Here is a 19,443-nt window from a genome sequence, read left to right on the forward strand (position 1 = left end):
TTTACTCAGACATGCAAAGAAAGATTTACGTTGTCCAGATTTGAATTTGGGGTTGTGGAGCATTGCCAAAATAACCTCAGATTAAGCCACTACCTACCCAGCATTGCTCCAGAGCTCAAGAACTCTGCAGACAGTTTTTGTATTCTGGCAAAGGCAACGCTATGCAGTAGGCTGAGCTGGGCAGAAGACAAAGTTACCTTGAGAATCAGCTGAATTGTGAAATGTCACAAACCCCACTGTTTCTTAAATTTTGAGCTTTTGAACTTCATGAGGTTCATGACAGTCCCACCTCTCAAGCCTGTCAAGGTCCCTCTGGATGACATTCCCTCACTCCTTTGTGTCATCAGCAAACTTGCTGAGGGTGCCCTCAATCCCACTTTCCATGTCCCCAACAGAGATGTTAAACCACAATTGTCTCAATACCAACTCCTAAAGAACGCCACTCGTCACTGACTCCACTTAGACATCAAGTCATTGACCACAGTTCTTTGAGTGCAATCACCCAGCCAATTTCTTATCCAAGTGGTCCATCTACTAAATCCAGGCCTCTGCAGTTTAGAGACAAGGATGTCATGCTGGACAGTATCAAATGCTTTAAACAGGTTCAGATAGACGACATCAGTCCCTCCTCTCTTATCCAACAATGCTGTCACCCCACCATAGAAGGCCACTAAACTTGTCAGGTATGATTTGCCCTTAATGAAGCCACGTTGTTTGTTACCAATCACCCCCTTATTTTCCATGGGCCTTAGTACAGTTTCCATGAGAATCTGCTCCATGTTCTTAGTGGGATCTGAGGAGAGACTGCCCATCCTGTAGTCCTTGATGTCTTCCCTTTTTTCCCTTTTAAGATAGAGGTTACGTGTCCCTATTTCCATGACTTTTTTAAATACGTAGAAAAGGCAAAAAAGGACAAAATTGAAATGTTATTTCCTCCACATTTACTGTATTGTTACATTCATGGTGTAGAAGTGCAGCCTTAGCATTCAGTAGAGGTGCTTAGTGTCAAGGAAAGAATTATAAAGCCATGTCTGAGAATGCATCACACCTATTCCTTCTATCAAGTCACAGCATCTTTATGACTCCCTTTCAGAAGAGCATCCTCAACCTCCTTCAGTAATTTCCTACCCTACATCAAAAACACCCCTTTCCCCCGAGGACAGCCTGCTTCTGTGTTTGGAGAACACAATGAAATCATTATGGATAGTGTAGTACCTACACTTGCATCAAAAATTCACTTCCTTTTAAATGCATACTATGTCAATTAAAACTCCTATATATGTATATAAACACATCTTCTGTACATGAAAGGTGTAGATGAAATGCATACTGACGCTCAAGAACAAAGCACCTCATTAGCTCTCCGAGCACAGTGCACTGCAGTTTGTCATTATCCAATGCTTTCCTTGCAAGCCACCGGGTAGGGGAGATGACAATCCCTGAGACTGCATTGCAGAGAAATATTATCAACATCCATGCAATACCAGAGACAGGGTATTACCCAAAACTATTTGTCACTGGCATCTCATTTAGTGTGAGAAATGGAGGGCAAATGGAACAAACAAACAAACAAAAAAACCACACTGGTGAAGCACAGGAGCACTACCTTTGAGTTAATTTACTGGTAAAAGCCACTTATGAGACACATTTCTGCCTCATCTAGGGCCACAACCCGATAGATCTTAGGAGGAGTCATGCACCAACACGTTACAATGTGAATTTCTTGGTGTTAATACAGAATTCAACAAAACAGTAACAGCAAGAGAAAAAATAAGTTACTGATGTAGTTCATAAACATTTTATTATTACTTTTTTCCAGCTGTAACTGTTCTAAAAATGGTAACATTTTACCTGCTGTACAAGAGGTGTTTCTGAAATGAGGCCCATGGACTCTTTGTATATGCATGGAAAGTGATGATGATAACCGCAGCATTGATCAGGACTCCTCGGCGCTGCAGATGAGCCCGGAATAGACTCAGGAAATGAACATTCAGGGATTGAAGCTATTAAGTTGACTCCAGAGAGTTCCATGGCTGTCTGTTACAAAAATAATTCCTCCTCTAGCCCTACCTGCTACTGTGAACTGGACAAACAACCTTGGCAGGACTTACTCTAAATCTGCCATTTAATTCTCCAAAAATCTGGAAACCTGCAGAACTTTTTGCTATATATCAATTGCCTAGGAGTTGGTGTATAGAGAAGTCCACCAGCACTGCAACAGGACATTAATTCCAATGCTTTTGTCACAGGAATGACAAACAGCTGGACTTCCCGAGTAACCTTGAATAAACTACATTCTCCCATCTCTCAGCTGTCATGCAGGACAGCACATCCTCCACTGGTAGGGGGGCTCCAAAGACTAAGATACTGAAAGACTCACATGGCCAAGCCCAAATGTCATGGGAGCATCACAGAATATCCTAGTGCTAGGTGCACAACACAGTACTTAATTGTAAACTACCTTTCTTTCTTCCTTTCTTTCAATCTACCCTTGATAAATACCCTACTGCTATTAATCAATCCAGTCTCATTTTTGTCTATTTATTCTGCCACTTTCTGCTGTGCTTCTGTATATAATCAAGCCATAAACATGTTTTGTTTTAAATTTTGTTTAATAATTATTTCCTGAGTAGCTTTAAACAAAACAAATCACACACAGAGAGACACGTATACAAAAAGAAACCACTGCTAACTCTAATTATTTTTTTAAAGACTGTTCAGTTACTAAATGTAAGTAAAATTGCAAAAGAAACTCAAGCATCACAAGGCACAGAAACTGTGCCTCTCTGGCACAGGGGACACCCAACTTTGACCTAAATTTCCCACCAACAGGAGAGTATTCTTCTCTCACACAATGCATTTGTGAAATCTTCAGGCATCTTAAAGTTCTGGAGGTTGAGGGAGAAGGACAAGCTAGAGTGTAAGAAGCGACCTACAAATCCGCAACATGTTACACAGCAAGTCAAGCAGACACAAATAACAACGCCGTCCTGCTTCCTGAGAGCCTTGCCCACTTACTGAGCCCCCGAGGAAAGCCTGCAGCCAGCACGGCAAGAACAGGAGGCTGAGGATGGGCTGCCTTAGGGCTGGATGTTACCGGCATTACAGACTGACAGGCAAGCTTGTCAGGAGACAATTCATTCTCCTAAAGCTTGAACCATTCACATCACAAAAGAAAAAGGATGGTTTCAGGACAATTTTTTCAAACGGCCATAATAGCTCTTCCCTCTCAGTGTTTTTTTTGGGCTAACAGGTCAGTCTCTCTCTTGAGCATTGTAAATCACTTGCTCATTGCTGGTAGAAGTTGATACCATTTCCACAGACATCTGTGACCCCGAGATTTCTCCCCTTGCTCTTTCGTGACACTAGGGGCACAGGAAGAGGATTTCCTAACGTTGAGCCAGAAAAACAGAAACTGAAGCCAAACAGAAAATCAAAAACTCTGATCTCCCTTCCCCTGCCCATCTTTTGCCTTTTCATTCTTTAATTAGTAAGGACAGCCAAAATAGACCTTTTCCTTGTTTTAATTTGCTTATTTATTTGTTTCTGACAGAAAAATTTGTCCTTCCTGTAGGAGACCAACTCCACTCTTCTATAAATAAAATCCACTTATGTAGATGGAAGTTTTTTGAGAAGTTTCCCAACACAACTAATTTTAAAAATGGAAAACTAGAAGAGCCAGAAGCAACATTTTCTTGTCTCATAAAGGTATTTAGGAGTAAAGACACTTATTTGGATAAGTTTTCAAATGAACGTTTAGAGAATGTGAAGCTACTACTTATTTTACATGAAGCACAGTAGTTGACAAGCACAGGGTTAAACCTATCAGTAATCTAGCAAAGCAAAGATAATTTCCTGAAGTGCACAGTAAGACACTGTTAACCAAACATTGTTCTTTCTTAAATAAATGCTCACATACAGAAATGTATCACCTATTGCTGTGCTATGTAATCTGGTTTCAACACTGAACAGCCTGGTGATTTACAGATGCCTAGATTAGAGAAGAGAAAGAGCACAGACGGCTCTTGTTAGCACTATGGAAGGGTTTGGCAGAAGACCTGAGAAGACAGGGAAGCTGCTAAGGATAAGCTGAACATACTGGCAGCTCTTTCATACCATATCTAAATAGGACTAATTCACAATTGTAGTTCACAAGTCCATACAAACTCTTGAATTTCACAGAAATGTTTAGTATCTTAGCATTTTAACTATATAATTCTGATTTCGAAACTTGACTGTATTTCACAGGGAAATTATTAATTTCCGATAACAATTGTGGACAAAAAAATACATATACATGTCTCTGTCTCTTTCTTCTTTGTATGAAGGATTGATGTGTGAAATTTAACCATCCCAAACTCCACTAAAAACCAGCACAAATGGCAATCCTACATTACAGAACGTAAATAAAAAACAGAAATCGGTGTCAGGCACACGAAATAGGTATTCACAGTGAAACAAAAAGAAAATTAATGTCTCTCAGTCTATGGACCGATTATAGGTTTGCCATGATTGTTTTTTCCCCCTGGGAGATTATGTCTCTCAGGAGGTGACATCCACTTAAGGGACAATGAACCACTATTTATATAAATGTCCATCAAAGAAACTCTCTAAACAATTGCAAATATTGACCTGAATGCAGCAGATTAGTTTGGCTTCACTGTCATCAGGATATATTGTAGACAGCTATTGTGGAATGGCAGATTTTTTACTTGACACATCACAGTTGAACACGGAATTTCCATCAACAACAAAAGAAGCATTTAGCAATAACTTTCTTTCTCTAACAGAGATATATGCCTTCTTAATAATGTAAAGACAAGCAAGACTTTTCCTAAAAATATTAATATTTTTTTTGCCATAGTACTAGACATTACCTATGTAAATAGTACCATCTCAGGCTAACGAAAGGTTCCCCGCTTTCTGTCCACAAGGAATAACTACAACAGATCCTGAAACACTGATCTTTGTTCTACTATAAGCAGTTAAATGTGAGGTGATATCAAGGCCTATGATGCACAGAAGCATTTTCCTCAGTTGTAAGAGCTACTTCAGTGTGGAGTTTGTTTTTATTAATAAAGCAAGTCCTTGAATTCAACTGCAAAGCAACTACAAAAGTCTTAAATTTAACTTAAGAAAGTGTCCCACATCAATCCTTGAAGCAGGGCAAGTTAGCACAGGGTTAGGAGCATCCTGCTGCTGCCCCTGAGGTACAGATCACAAACTGCAATCTCCTCACCTTTGCAGCTTTTCTACTGAAGTTTTACAATCCTGGGACAAACAAACATTTGTCATTGGCATAAGATAGGTAGGACAGCAGTATTTGGAACAGTATGCAGCAGAATAACTAGTACCTGATTTTCAGAAGAATCAAGTAGATACTGTTTCTTTGATCTCTGTACAATTTTGGAAGCTCTACATCTGAAAACCAGACCACGAGAGGAACTCAGAAGTAAAAGCAGCTGATCATTGTCTTACTCCCACTTAGCCACACCCTTTTTGGGTCTAGTAGTTCTAGCATTATACTCTTAATTGGCACCGTATTTGTATTCCTATCTGAGATTTAAAGGAAGAGAGCAAGTGTGTGTGTCTGTGTATACTACCGTAAAACAGGAGGATGTAGCAGCAGGAAACTGATAACCCAAATTTTTTTCTTCTGTAAATCATTTTGATTTGTTATCAGGACTTGATTTTGAACAAGTTTCAGAGACTTAAATCCTTGCTTTATTCTATTTTGCTGCACCCTTTCAAGTGCTCCAGCAGGAGAGAAGGAAAGTTGTTCTGAAGCAGGATAATTAGGGACTTACACTGAAATTGTTAAGAGAACTGAGCACAAAGGCAATACTAAGACAAGCTGCCTGAAGCTTTTTTGGCCGTGGGAAGTGGCGTTACCAAGGTAATCACTTTCAAACTGTCCAGCGAGACTGCTGGGGAACTCTGTACTGAGAGGGATGTGTAAGCCAAAGCATACTTCCTGTAAAAAAGAACACAGGCATTCACTGATAATTTGTAGGACTTCCATGTTTTGTCTTATATATGTATTTCTAGCTTGTTGAAAGTTGGAAAGCTGAGCTCATTGTGAACATTTAAGATCTTCCCTATCACATCCTGAATCTTGTAGTTGATTTGAAAATCAGATGGTGTAAAGGAAAGTGACTTGTGAATCACTGAGATCTGAAACAAATTAGATACAGGGAGATTGGGTATGGCCCAGATATACATTTTTAGGGATTAAAATGCAAGGAACCACATTTTCCCACATTGTAGACAAATAAATTTGCAGTACTTGTGCTTTCCTTCACTGGCCCCTTGTAGCAGCTCCTTAGTGCCACTACTATTGTATTTGCTGCAGGACTGCAGCCCATCACTCAGCTGTGCTGCCCCTCCTTGTGACAAGAATTCAAGCCTGACAGCTACTGCACTTGAGATCCACAGAGGGCTATGCTTTTAACTCGGGAGATCCACAGAGAAGCGTCTGGTCTTCACCAAGATAGCAGCTGTTACACTAATCTGAGGCCTCACTGTGCTAATTGCCTCACGAACAAGTCACAGTAGAGCAAACTCCTGTCCGCACTACCTAGGTGTTAGATTATCCTGCTCTAGAAAGTGGACAAAACCACACACAAATGGAAGGAGGAGACATGAAACGAAGGGTGACAGCAACAACTAAAGGGCAGAGGTAGATTTCCTGATCAGTGGCAAATGAAGAGAGGCTCGGTGTTGCAGCAGTGACCCTTGTGCTTTTCACATGGTGTCATGACACGACCCCTGCCTGCTGGGGGACAAGCACCCAAATACTGCAAGGGACACCAGAGCCCAGAAATTACTCAGCTGCTCCAGCATCCCAACTGCACTTCCCTGGAAGGAGCAGGAAGGGTTTTCTGCATATGGTATTAAATGTGCCTCCTCCTTCCTGTGTTTTCTACTTTCATATAACTATCACACTCATCCCAAGGTATGAAAACTAACAAACAAAAACCGCAGAGAAAGAAGATGAAGTCTAATTTTAGACAATATTTAGATTCGTCCATTTTATGTGAATCAAGCCATGCCACAAAATTATCTTGGAGCCACTTAAAAGGTTTTCAGTTCATTAATGCAAGTTGTCAGACATCCCATTTGCACGGGGCCTATGGATACAGTTTTAAATAAAGGTGGAAGACTCTCCAACATTTTTGCTCCCTAATGCCCTGTATTCACAGCTAGAAGTTACTCTCTTTGTGTACATGATTTTATCTGTATTTCTATGCTCAGGCTGCACAGGACTTTGGTCAAAGTATGTATTTTCTCAAGCTTATATATCTCAGCCTCAAGTTAACAATCAACCTTTACCTCAACACTAGAAAGTATCTAGTAAACGACTTCTCAGAATTTTCTCATCATAAACAAATGTGAACTAACCATGAAAGGAGGGAAGCATATTTTGGAGCTAAGAAGCCTTTATTAAGGACATAAAATTGCCGTAACCTCTCTCTTCCCAGATTTATAAGGCTGTAAATTTAGCATCCCAAATAATCTCAGCTGTCTCTATATCAGGGATACTACTGTACTTCCAGCATTTTCCCCCATCAGTTCTTTAGATGTTTATATCAAAAAAGAAAAAAAAAAATCACTAGAATGTGAAGAAGCATTAAAGGTATTTAAAAGCCACTTCCCAACTTTAAAATTCTCTGTGGTTTTGGGGGGTTGAGGGTGGTGGTGGTTTTCTTAGTAGGAATGAGTTGAATACAGTTCCTTTTCATACTTAAAGGGTCCAGCTCTATCAGATTTCAAGCACAGCTGAGACAAGACAGCCTGTAAAATTGTAAGCAGTCTTCATTCCATATTGACATCTTTCTTGAAAAATGGTAACCTTTACCCTTGCAACACTATTTCTCTGGGGGCTGATTAAATGAAAAGTCTGCTTTGGTCAATGGTAATTATAGCTGCAGACCTCATGGTAACCTTTAGTTTGTATATTCTACCTTGCACACAATGCCAATTAAACCGTTGACTGTCGTTCCTTAGGTTCATCTAAAATTATATTATCTTAGAAAATAAAATACTGATGATGTAATTTATAATATGTCCCTTCTAACTGCGGTATCCAACAAAGATTTATTTCTTCCAAGTCAAGAAAGGTTAAAAGAAAAAAAAAAATCTAAAACCTAATTTGTAAAATACCTTTAAAATAGAGGAAACACAGATTTAAAACATAGGGTGGTGGTTTGGGGGTTTTTTCCTTTCCTTCATAGATGGATTGTTTGGATTAGAGTGTTGGGTTTGGGGGGCTTGGTGGGTTTGATTTGTTTGTTTTTAACTTCCTGCTATTTACCTCTTTTTCTCTGTATCTCTTCTGTGTTTATCTCTTCCCCTGTTGCTTGTGCTAAACTGAATCTCTCTGAGCTTCAGAAAAGCACTGACCTTTCAAATACACAGGGTAAACAGTGTCTCAGGCCATATAAAGTCCCTCTATCTTGTCAGTGTCGTCAAATATATTAACATTTTAAGAAAAACTTATTTGCAAATTTGTGCCAGACAAAAACTGAGGAACTCACGCAAAGAAGTTTCTAAAGAGTAACACGAGGCATCACTTTACAAAGCATCAATTTACTGACCTCTGCCTTTCCAGGGAGGAAAGCCTAGAAATTTGTATCTGCTTTGCTCTTCCCTATTAGTTTTACGGCAGTGAAGTAGCAGGGGTTGATAACACATTTCTTCCAGCCGTTTCTAATAGTACTTTTTCCAGATGTTTCTATTAGGAAAACAAAGTGAGGACCACAGTTTTTCTAACAGCTTCACTTGACAGTGATTAGGGTACCAGTTTCAAATTTCTCATTGAAAGTATTTGTTCTTTACTATTTAAAAACAATTCTTCAAAGATAAAGCAGATTTTAGTTTGTGGTTAATTTTATTAGGCTCTGCTCAACTGTTAGAGACTTTAATACCATTACATTTCTACTCCATTTCCCACTATGCATAGAGAAATGCAGTACTTAACAAAAAACAAACTTGTAAATCAATACAGGAGTCAGGGAGCATCACTGCAGAGGACAGTCCTTTTTTCAGTATTTCTCCACAAACTTCAAACATATTTGCCAGTCTCACATGGATTTTCTGTTGCTTTCAGGTATACTTGTTTCTGCTGGCCTAACATCTAAAAAAAAAAAAAAAAAAACTTTCCACATGCCCTTTGCCTAGTTGTTCTTCTGTTACTGTTTCAAATCAGGATAATTACACAGCATGACTTCCGTCAGCCTAGATCAGCTTCCATCCAGAATACCTTTTTTGATACTCTTATCTCCACTTATTACTATAATTTTATGCTTTAAGAATTTTAAAGTCTTCTAAGTAGCACAATATCACGTAAATTTATGAAATTTATGGTGACAATCAAAACCAGTGTAAAACATCAAAAATATTTTAAAAGTAGGTATTTGACCATACAACACTCTTAGCCAAATGTGAGCTTGATGATGAACATGAAGACATCTTTTCCATTGAAAAAGAGCACCTCATTATCTTAAATTCAAGTTTATGTTTTCTTCTTAACACTCACCTCCCCCAAACCCATATTCAATGCCTCAGCATCTTTACTTATCACTAACACAGAACACAGTACTATCCTGAACTGCAGAGATGAAAGCACACTACATATAATGTGGGGGTTTTTTAATCTATCTGAGGAAAAGACCAGACACTTGCTCACAGTGGATGTATAGAGTAGTTCATCACTAAATAATAGGAGGGTCTTTTCTGTTCACTTTTACTCTACTACAATCCATCAATTTTTATTGATTCCATCTCTTTGCTAAAGGAACTTGAAAATTACAATGTCAAGATTCTGCTAATAGATTCTTTGCCTTGCTACACGCTGTTTTGACCAATAAAGTATTGGGCAAACATAGGCAACTACAGCACTTTTAAAGACAGACTTTTGATTTCCATCATATGATGTTTTCTAAACACTTGCCAAGCTCAACTGTGAAAGATACAGTCATATTTACAGAAGTGCTGTAAGTGTCCAAAATACAGCCTTTCCACTGAAAACTACTTGACCCTCATCATTAACCACTACATCCTAATGGTGCCAATGTTCTCCAGAATTTGATGGTTTTTAATTTTACAATCCTTTGTAGCTTGAAATACATCCTTGTATGTCACATTCATAACAGCAAAGCACTTCTCACCCCGGATACGTTAATCATCAGTATATTTAGTCCTGATCACACATACATATGTGATTAAAATAAATCATGCCTTTCAACTTCCAACATAAGACAAATTATCACTAAATCAACTGCATTTATATTTCATATGTATATTTTAGTGGAACTACCATGAATAAATATGCAAACCAGAGTAATCTCTTGTTCATAATCATACTATGCTTTAAAGGTATTTGAACAAATGATTTGCCATGTATTTACACAGATATTCCCAAGGGCTTGGTACTAATCTCCTAACACTGCTGAGCAAAGCTGACATCAAATGACAGTTTCCCAGAGAGCAGCACCACTTGTATGACCACAGCCTTAAGGATCACCATAAGCCATGTGATCATTATGAAGCCCCAGTCGAGAGCAGACTAACAAGCACTGTCACCACAGCAGGGGCTGACACGGGGGGCAGGAGTCCCCAAAGCCTCTGCAGTGACCACCACATTCACTCCCTCTCTGCAGCACAACTCTGTCAAACACAGGACAAGGAACCTCAGATTCAAACCATGCAGCAGGGACTGGAGCATGCACTGTGCTGATTTAGAAACTGGTATTTTAGCACAGACACAGGAACATCACAGAGTGAAAATGCATGCTGTACTGGAGTGGTCAATGAGCGCCTGAACCACAGCGGCAGTGACAAGGAGGGCATCACTTTGGAAGTCCTCATGGATTCTGGTTTCCTCCCAGTCCTTTAAAGACATTATAGGTTTATTAGGAGGTTCCCCTCCCATTCTCGTCATTAAAATTATCTTATCATCACCAATATACTTTTCTATAAAAAAGGTTTACTTGTTAAAATAAAGAATAAGAAAGTGTCTTGATGCCACTAAGAGTGGTTACACAGAAAAGTTATATCAGCATAACTAAAATGGAAAGTATATTTCCTCAAAAATGTGCTGCCCAAAATTTTTACTCCTTCATTCAAACAAAAATATCATAGCATACATTAAGAGTTAGAAAAATGAGATCTTAATAGAAGAACCCACTAAAAGGAAGTGCTAATGGCGATATTTACTGCTTTTTTTTTTTTCTCCATTTCTCCATCTTTCCTTTGGCAGCAACTCTATAAAATATTTTATATCACTTCATGTCTGGATAAATACAATTTTCTTTTATGAAAAGTGAAATGCACATGCATCAACTGGCTGACGTCACTGCAACTATGACACAGTGACTACTTCTCTGCATTAACAGCAGAGCACGACCTCAAGAGGTACTTTAGAGCCTGTCCTATTGTGTGGGACTTGACCATAATGTTCTCAAGATAAAAATCTCAAAGCTTTCTAAGTGCATATTAGTTGACAAGAGTTAAAACATCACATTTTGGTTACTACTGAAAGAGTATGTTGTTCCATGAGGCACTGGAAATGTGATGCCTGGTTTCCTATAGACATGGCCCAGATTTTTAACCCACTTATCCCCAAGCACACTGTTCAGCCAGACAGTGACATATGGCTCATGATGTTTTCACAGCTACATGTGTGCCGGCTGACCGGCCGGTGCAGGATGTGTGTGCTCATTGACCAGCTGGCTGATGCCCAGCAGAGGCGACTGGGAGCCAAGATGTAGCTGCCTTTTCTCAGCAGGGAGCATTAATGAGGCTGTTCTCTTTCACCCAGCTGCTGATTTTTGTTAAATTTATAGGAACTCAGATATATTTGACACATCTCATTGCTTGCTAAATTTCACAGACACCATAGGTTCAAGAGTCAAGGTGGACTAAAAGGAAGAAAGAGAAACACACAGTGTCTGATAGACAACACAGTGCAAACATGCATGTTTGCTGTTGCAAACCTGGCTGCATAGAAACCATCAGGGTTCACCACACACCTCTAGCTAATTTTAACTTTTTTTCCCTCTTGCATAATTTTTGCTTTCACTAGCCTCTCACAAATGCTACCTGTCCTTACTAAATGTTACCCTATTACTTTCCCATGTCTTGAAACCCTTCTTCCCCTGCTTAGAAAGTATTTCTATTCCAGGTTAAACCAGGCTTGAGAAGGAATTAGCAACAAGAGAGTAGCAATCCTTAAAAAACATATAGTTAACAGAAGTATAGTAATATACTTCACATTTAAATGTTTTAAATAGAGGGGTTTGTACATATAAGATTTATATATATATTTTCAAGCAAGGTAGAGAGAAATACCTGTTAATCATGCCACTGTTCAATAACAAATTCTGCATGTACTTGTTTGTTATCCTACCACGCTGACCATTCATATGGCTACCGCTCCTTAGCACTGCAGTATTACCTGCCCTGAACAGCACTAACACAGAACAACCTCGTGCCCAGCTACCGAGTGTTCTGGGGGAAGAGTTGTCAGCAATCTCTCAAATCAAGTTCTCTCAACATGACACAGGAGGGCCTCAGCACAGTCTGCCAGTACTGGAAGCTTCTTTCTAGCCCTCATCCACCAAGGTGCAGTTTTTATATACTTTTAGAAATAAACATCCTAGAGTTTAAGCCCTTCATATAAGACTATAGAAAACACAATCTCAGGTTCACGTCTACTACACAATAGGTGTTTCCATAACATAAAATGTTTCCAATATTTTCACCAAATGCAGTTAAGAATAAGTTTCCAGGATTGCACAAATAAGGGTGATTCTCTAGAGCTAATAAGAAGCAAAACAAGGGTGGACATATAAAAAATTATTTTTTTATTCAAATGTGCAGTGCAACTGAATGCCACTGGTAGACTGTTTCCAACAACCTGGACAACTGCAATAAAAATGAAAGTGCAGTTTTCTAAAAAATCTGTATGAAGAGACATGTAAGATGTCATAGCAATGGCAGATTTGCCTGATATTAATTACAGGAATAGTATGATCTTTAAGAAGATGGCAGAATGTCTGATGATTGTTTTTAAATTACTAGGTCCAAGCTCTCTTCAGAACAGGTACTACTCTTATATCCCCACTGTATAAAAGACCCAATTCTCTCACCTCAGAGGAGGAAGAGTACTCCCAGCCGTCACTTCTATAATGTACACAGTACCTCCTGGACTGGGGGCTACGACACTTCCATGAAAACACTGGCTCAGCTACCAGCAAAAATCCATTCAGTTATTAAGAACAGGACAGTGAGCAAAAGAAAACAATGCTATGCTGCTGAATAAATCCATACATTTTCAGATGTTGAGTGCAGTGCAGACTAGTCCAATTATTTCATCAAGTGAAAGGTTCAGAGCAGACAGCAAGGGACAACAGAGCTATGGGTCTGCTGGGCAGGTTATGACTGATCAGCCTGGGAAAGTGATGGCCACAGTAGCAAGTGGCAAAAAGATGGAAAGGAGTAAGGAGAGGGTGGGAAATGCTCTTCATGGCCTCTTCTGAAGTTGGATATAGGGTCCAGCAAATAAAGCCATCAGAAGCCAGAACTAACATGCACAGCATTTCCTCACACAGCTGACCAAACTGGGGCAATCAGAATCAACCTATGCCATGGAGACATTTAAATAGAGCTGGGGTCACGTGGAAGAGCAAATACATGCTTGGAAGGAAGCCTGCCTCATGCTGTTAGATAGACAACATTAACCTCAGGAAATCATCCTGGGTCGAAAAAAGTTGGAGGAAGGAAAGCTACTGAGAAGAAGAGGGGAGGAGTGGGGAAGAGGCAGTGCCTTTTCATTCAACTGTCTGCCTATGATACTGTTGGCTCAGACAGCTTGGGTTTTCCAAGGCTCATACTCCCAAGCCAGCTTGAAGCAAAACAGTAAACCTGCTACTGATGCTTTCTGATTAAGGTCCAACCCTGTTGCTTTTGCTGAAGTAGTTAGAAATTGCCATAAACAGAAAATGTTACCCTAAAACAGCTATCAAAGCCTGTCCTAGCAGGGTTCTCTGTGCCTGCAAAAAGTTGTGGCCACAGAAAAATAAAAAAACAACTACCAAACCAGTTCCAAATAAAGTCCAATAAATTAATAACATTTTCCAAGGACCATATTGGGTCGATGTACTGTCAGCTAAAATGGGCTACCCAATCTTCAAAAGATGGTTCATCATTTCAATTTTCAGAAAGTCATAATGATACAACCCCACACTCAGACATCATCTATTAACAAATCCATCCAGATTTGCCGCTTTTCTGCTGCTAAGTTAGAGCAATTCTGCCATAGTCCTGGAAAATGTAAAATAAAGTAAAACAGGGAAGCAGTCCTGGCAACTGCTATTTTGAAGGTACAGAGGAAAAAAAAAAGTCCAGGATGTATTACAGCATTTGCATTTGTAACTGATAAAACTGAAACTGAAATACTCCTGCTGCCCATGGTTGAATCAGTGGATCTCCTGCCCCAAAAATTTCCAGCCAAAAAACCACCATAGCACCACTCAGCCCCACTCCCCTCTGTTCCAGCATTAGCATTCACTATGCATGCAGATAGGTTCACGTGGAATGGATTAGCAAGATAATTCTTTACAATACAACTCAAATTCATCAAAACATTTTTACTGGTTTACACAAGAAATTTTGTACAACCCTCCCTCCACGACCTGTTGCAGAAATAGAGTGCATCCTTCCATCTGTAGATTGTTTGTTTTCTATTATAAAATTTCACAGACAGTTTCTTTTAGGCAAAATCATAAAACCCATATTCAGCTTGGCACTACCCTAAACCCAGCGCCATAACCATGCTATATATATTTCATATACAGCCGTCACACTCGTGAGGCAAAAATGTTACCAGCTGCAGCAGGAAGACCCAGAGAAAACACAAGCCAACAAATCCAGGTCCTAAACTCATAAACTGAAATGACTTAAGCCTTGACAACCTGTAGAGATCCTTTTGGGAAAGGCAGAGCATGCCAGGTGCAGTCAGTGCTTGCATGGGAGGAGTTCAGTTTTCTGTGCCACCATCTGGGCAAGGCCCGCTTCTGCTGCACCCCATTCATTACTCCCTGTGTAATGCCTATCACAGCAGCTGTGATGTCTGCACAACGTCCAGGCCAAAAAAAAAAAAGGGGGGGGGGAGTATTATTTCAGTAAGCCATTTGAATTTTATCAACTTTAAAGGATGTATATGACTTTCAAAAATGTATCAGCTGTTAAACTCAAAACTCCTCCGGCAAGTTACAATGCCTGCTATGCAGCTGACATTTTTGGACCATAAAATAAAATTTCACACTGAAACATTTAATCTCCAGTGGAAGCAGATAACTGCTGCGTCTTCCAATAATAATTTCAGCTGATGCAGCATGATAGTCTTCATAGGAAATAAGATCTTGGCTTTGAAATAGAAGCCATTTGTGAACATTGCCTTTTGAATGCAGAAGCTTATTTGACTCTTATCAAGACCGATAAGGAAGTTGTTTGTATATAGGGAAACACAGTACATTAGGATGTTGGATTTCAGACTCCACTGCTGGTGAAATGCAAGTTTACATTGGCTGGGGAGAAAAACAAAAGCTTTTTCTCTTATTTTTAAGTTTTCCTAAACCCACAAAAAGCATCTCTAATTCCTAAAGAATTTCTAACACCATCAGTACTGCACACTGGCTATAAGATAAGAACTTGCATTTGCCCTTGCCAGTAACACACAACATCCTAAGCACGCTCACAGGATGCTATTTGGTCTTGCAATTGTAGGAAGAAATGGTTCAGGTCTGCAAAATCCATTTCTGGCAACTGGCTACAGCTGCATGGTATAAGCTGCTACGTGTTATGGAAACCAATCCTATCCTCCCCAGCTACTGGAGCCAAACACTGCTGCTTTTTATGAAGTTAGTATTTCTTTTCCTTGTTTCTCCTCAAGCAGCTACCATATAAGGTTGACAAACCTCAAATGCTAGTCTGAGGGCACAGATATAGCTTGTGTTCAGAACAACTGAGAGAGGATACAAAAACAAACTGTGATTGTGCTACCATGCTGCAAATGGACACACAGCAACATGCACTGTACCCAAAACTTTCAAATAAGAAAAGACTTCATGAGGCTGTCTCAAGAGGTTCAACTCATCCACTAGCAGCAATCAGAAGAGGACTGATAACAGCTCAGTAGCACTATAACAACCAACAGCCCATACTGTCAGAGACCTGTAAGCCATCTGTCCAAATATAAGGGTGGCACAGACATCCTAGATGCCTGCAAGTCTTTTAGTGCTGTGCTGTCTCCACCACCTGTCAATACTGGAAGTTTTCCTGAATTAGCTGCAAGATTTGAAGAGAGAATTGGATGCCTTATGGACAGTATTAACATGATGTATCCACAACTCCTCTCTCTCCTGTTTCAGGTAGGGCAGTAAGTTCCCTATGAACAAGGTCAATCACCTCATGTGGATCTCCCTCCTGCATTTCACTGTATGGAGTGAAATAGTTGCTGGAGGAAAACCATAAAAGTGGCTTTAAACAATTATTCCATTGCCCTCCAATATTCTCCTCAGTTATATTCTTATATTAACAGAAGTGATATGCTGGAGAGACATACTAGTTATTGAAAAACATGGATCTGACTCCCCACCTTGATCCACTCACAGAACATTAACTTAAAATCTGCATCCAGCTTTGGGGGTCCCAGCATAAAAGAGGATGTGGACTTTCTGTGACTATGATTCTGCTGGAGAGTGTCTAGAAAAGACCACAAAGATGATGAGAGGGCAGGACCACTCCTCTTATGAAGACAGGCTGAGAAAGTTGGGATGTTCAGGCTGCAGAGACTCCAAAGAGACGTTATAGTACCCTTCCAGCACTTAAAGAGACCTACAACAGAGCTGGAGAGGGACTTTGAACAAGGGCATGTAGTGACAGGACAAGGGGCAATGGCTTTAAACTTGAAATGAAGTAGGTTTAGATTAGATACTAAGAATAAATTCTTTACTGTGAGGGTGCTGAGGCACTGGAACAGGTTGCCCAAAGAAGTTGTGGCTGTCCCATTCCAGGAAGTGTTCAAGGCTGGGTGGAATGGGGGTTTGGTCTAGTGAAAGGTGACTCTGTCCATGGCAAGGGGGGTTGGAATTAGAGGATCTTTAAGGTCTCTTCCAACCCAAACCATTCTATGATTACGTGATTTAAATTCTATTTAAGGAACTTCTGCTTCTGGCAGCCACAGAAGCTGATTCCACTTATTTCGTGCATGAAATTTTGCTCAATATTGTTTTCCTGATGGGAGTGTGATCTTGCTTATGGGAAGTTTCTTCCAACTGAGCAGGTACAATTACAGATGATTGTTAGCAATACTTTTTTTTTATTTATTTCTAATTAAACAACCTTATATGTGATTTTTTTTTTTTGTACTTGCCCATACTTAGAACCTACAAGCTCACCAAAAGCCTGGACATTCTTATATTACAACAAGAGAAATAGAAAAGATTTCACTACATCCAAGCAATTGTTTCAGGTTTACATACCAACAAGGACTAACTGTATTGCATAGTACAAATTGACAGTGAAAAGTGTTTCTTATTCATATTTCTACATCCCAAAAGTTGAACCAGAGAATAATCACTTATGGCCATTTAGGTTCATTATTTCTAATAAACTGACTTATCAAGTTGATTAGATTGCAGACACACCCACAGAAAAGTTATTTGTGCAGTCTCAGATGACTCTCTTTGCAGACTTATTAGGCTGTAAGTATCTAATTACATTATTGGAGCATTTCTCCAAAACACTTCTTTATTTAGTATTTGAGCATTCAGAATTCATTTTTATCCTCTACACTAAGAATATAGGTGATGCCTCTGTTCATGTAAACTACTGAATCCAAATTACAAAGGAAAATTTCAATCCGATATTTCCCAAGCATGCTTCACTTTGCATTTAACATATGCTCTTTTAATATAACTTCTTCTGATGTGAATTCCTAACTTAAAAAAAAAAATAAATTCCATTATAAAAAACCAATACAAGCCATATTCAGAAAAACAATTTCCCTAAAATTTATGGACATAAATTTTCACCCTCAGACACAGATCAAACATCAGTCCAAAATACTAAAATTTGTCAAGCTATAAGCTTCTGAAAAGTGATCATATACAGAAAAGTGTGAGACATCCTTAATTTCAATGAATACAGTCATGTCTATTAACATTAAGTACATACACTGGAAAGAGTACTCCTATATTTTGCACACTCTGAAGACTAGTACTACAGTTCTCATGCTTCATCACCAAAAATATACACCCAAAATCAAAGCACATGACATAATGAACATTAATTAACATTTGCCTATATAATATTTGTTATAAAAAACAAAGCACCTACAAAATTCTTTTGAGAGCTAAAAGGTTTGCTTGTTCTTGACTAGAAATACAGGTATGCTTGACTTTACTTTTTAAAAAATAATGTAATTTTAATTTTTATTCATGGTACTTAAGATACTTCATTGTTAAGAAATCATGTCCTATGATAATCATTATCTGTTTCAAGAAGTATATCTGCAAACAGAAAATTATGCCTAGTCCATATTTCTTGAAAGGTGATCTACATTTTTCGTAAGTGCCTTTTGTCACGTATTTCATTCTTATAATAATGACAGTATAGCAATGCATAGCACAAAGCTGAAGGCAAACACAAATTCTCTTGGGCCAGCGGTGAGATAGAACAAATCATTTTCAATCATCCAAACACACCAAGGTTAATGAAGCGTGAACTAAAATATTCTAAAAGTTAAGTCAGCTTAGTCCTAAGAAACCCTCCAGAATACATGTTGTTTTGCCTAAGCTGGACTTCCCTGCTTCATTTCCTCTTCATCCTACTATATACAAGCTGAATGTCAAGCTTTAAAAACTCTTACTTATATTGCAACACTTTCCCACTTGTAAATCTGTTCTTTGCAGAGCCATTCTGATGTGAGGACAAAGCTACCACTGAGGCAGCTACAAGTAACCAGTGTCACAAGGGAAAGAAAAAACCACCCTGAGGCTCTGTAAAAGCAGCCCAAGAATTTCTATTCATACAAGAAGTTGAACCAATGGCAAAATACTGCCTCTCTAAAACGTTAATTTACATAAAGAGTAATACAATTTGGACATGGATTTATAGTCTGAGTAATTGATGGGATGAACACAAAAAGACAGACTTGTTTGCACAGTGTGTCATGTCCAAAGAACATTTCTTTCACAGAACAGCATCCACCGTGCCTAGGAAGCTGATTCATCATGATACACATGAGTCAGGTGCCCATTATAAAGGCATCATGAGTCAGTCCAGGGCTCTAGGTCATATTTAAAATGCATACACAGCACAGGAAAAGTGTTCTTATACCATGAGCAAAGGAAGTACTTTCAGCATGCAGTCACTATT

At 39.1% G+C, this 19,443-nt stretch overlaps 1 protein-coding gene across 1 annotated transcript in view; it reads right to left on the reverse strand.

Annotated features, from left to right (window-relative positions):
* The window catches only part of ITGA6 (integrin subunit alpha 6), a 101,639-nt gene extending 92,971 nt beyond the window's left edge, over positions 1–8,668 (reverse strand). The window contains exon 1 of the mRNA XM_027878508.1: positions 8,598–8,668. The gene's annotated coding sequence lies outside the window, so the exon portion shown is untranslated. The remainder of the gene's footprint in view (positions 1–8,597) is intronic.
* Positions 8,669–19,443: the final 10,775 nt, after the last annotated feature.

This window comes from Empidonax traillii, unplaced genomic scaffold, assembly GCF_003031625.1.
Source record: "Empidonax traillii isolate 1590-97213 ecotype Southwest subspecies unplaced genomic scaffold, ASM303162v1 scaffold42:size1813164, whole genome shotgun sequence".
Taxonomy (NCBI): Eukaryota; Metazoa; Chordata; class Aves; order Passeriformes; family Tyrannidae; genus Empidonax; species Empidonax traillii.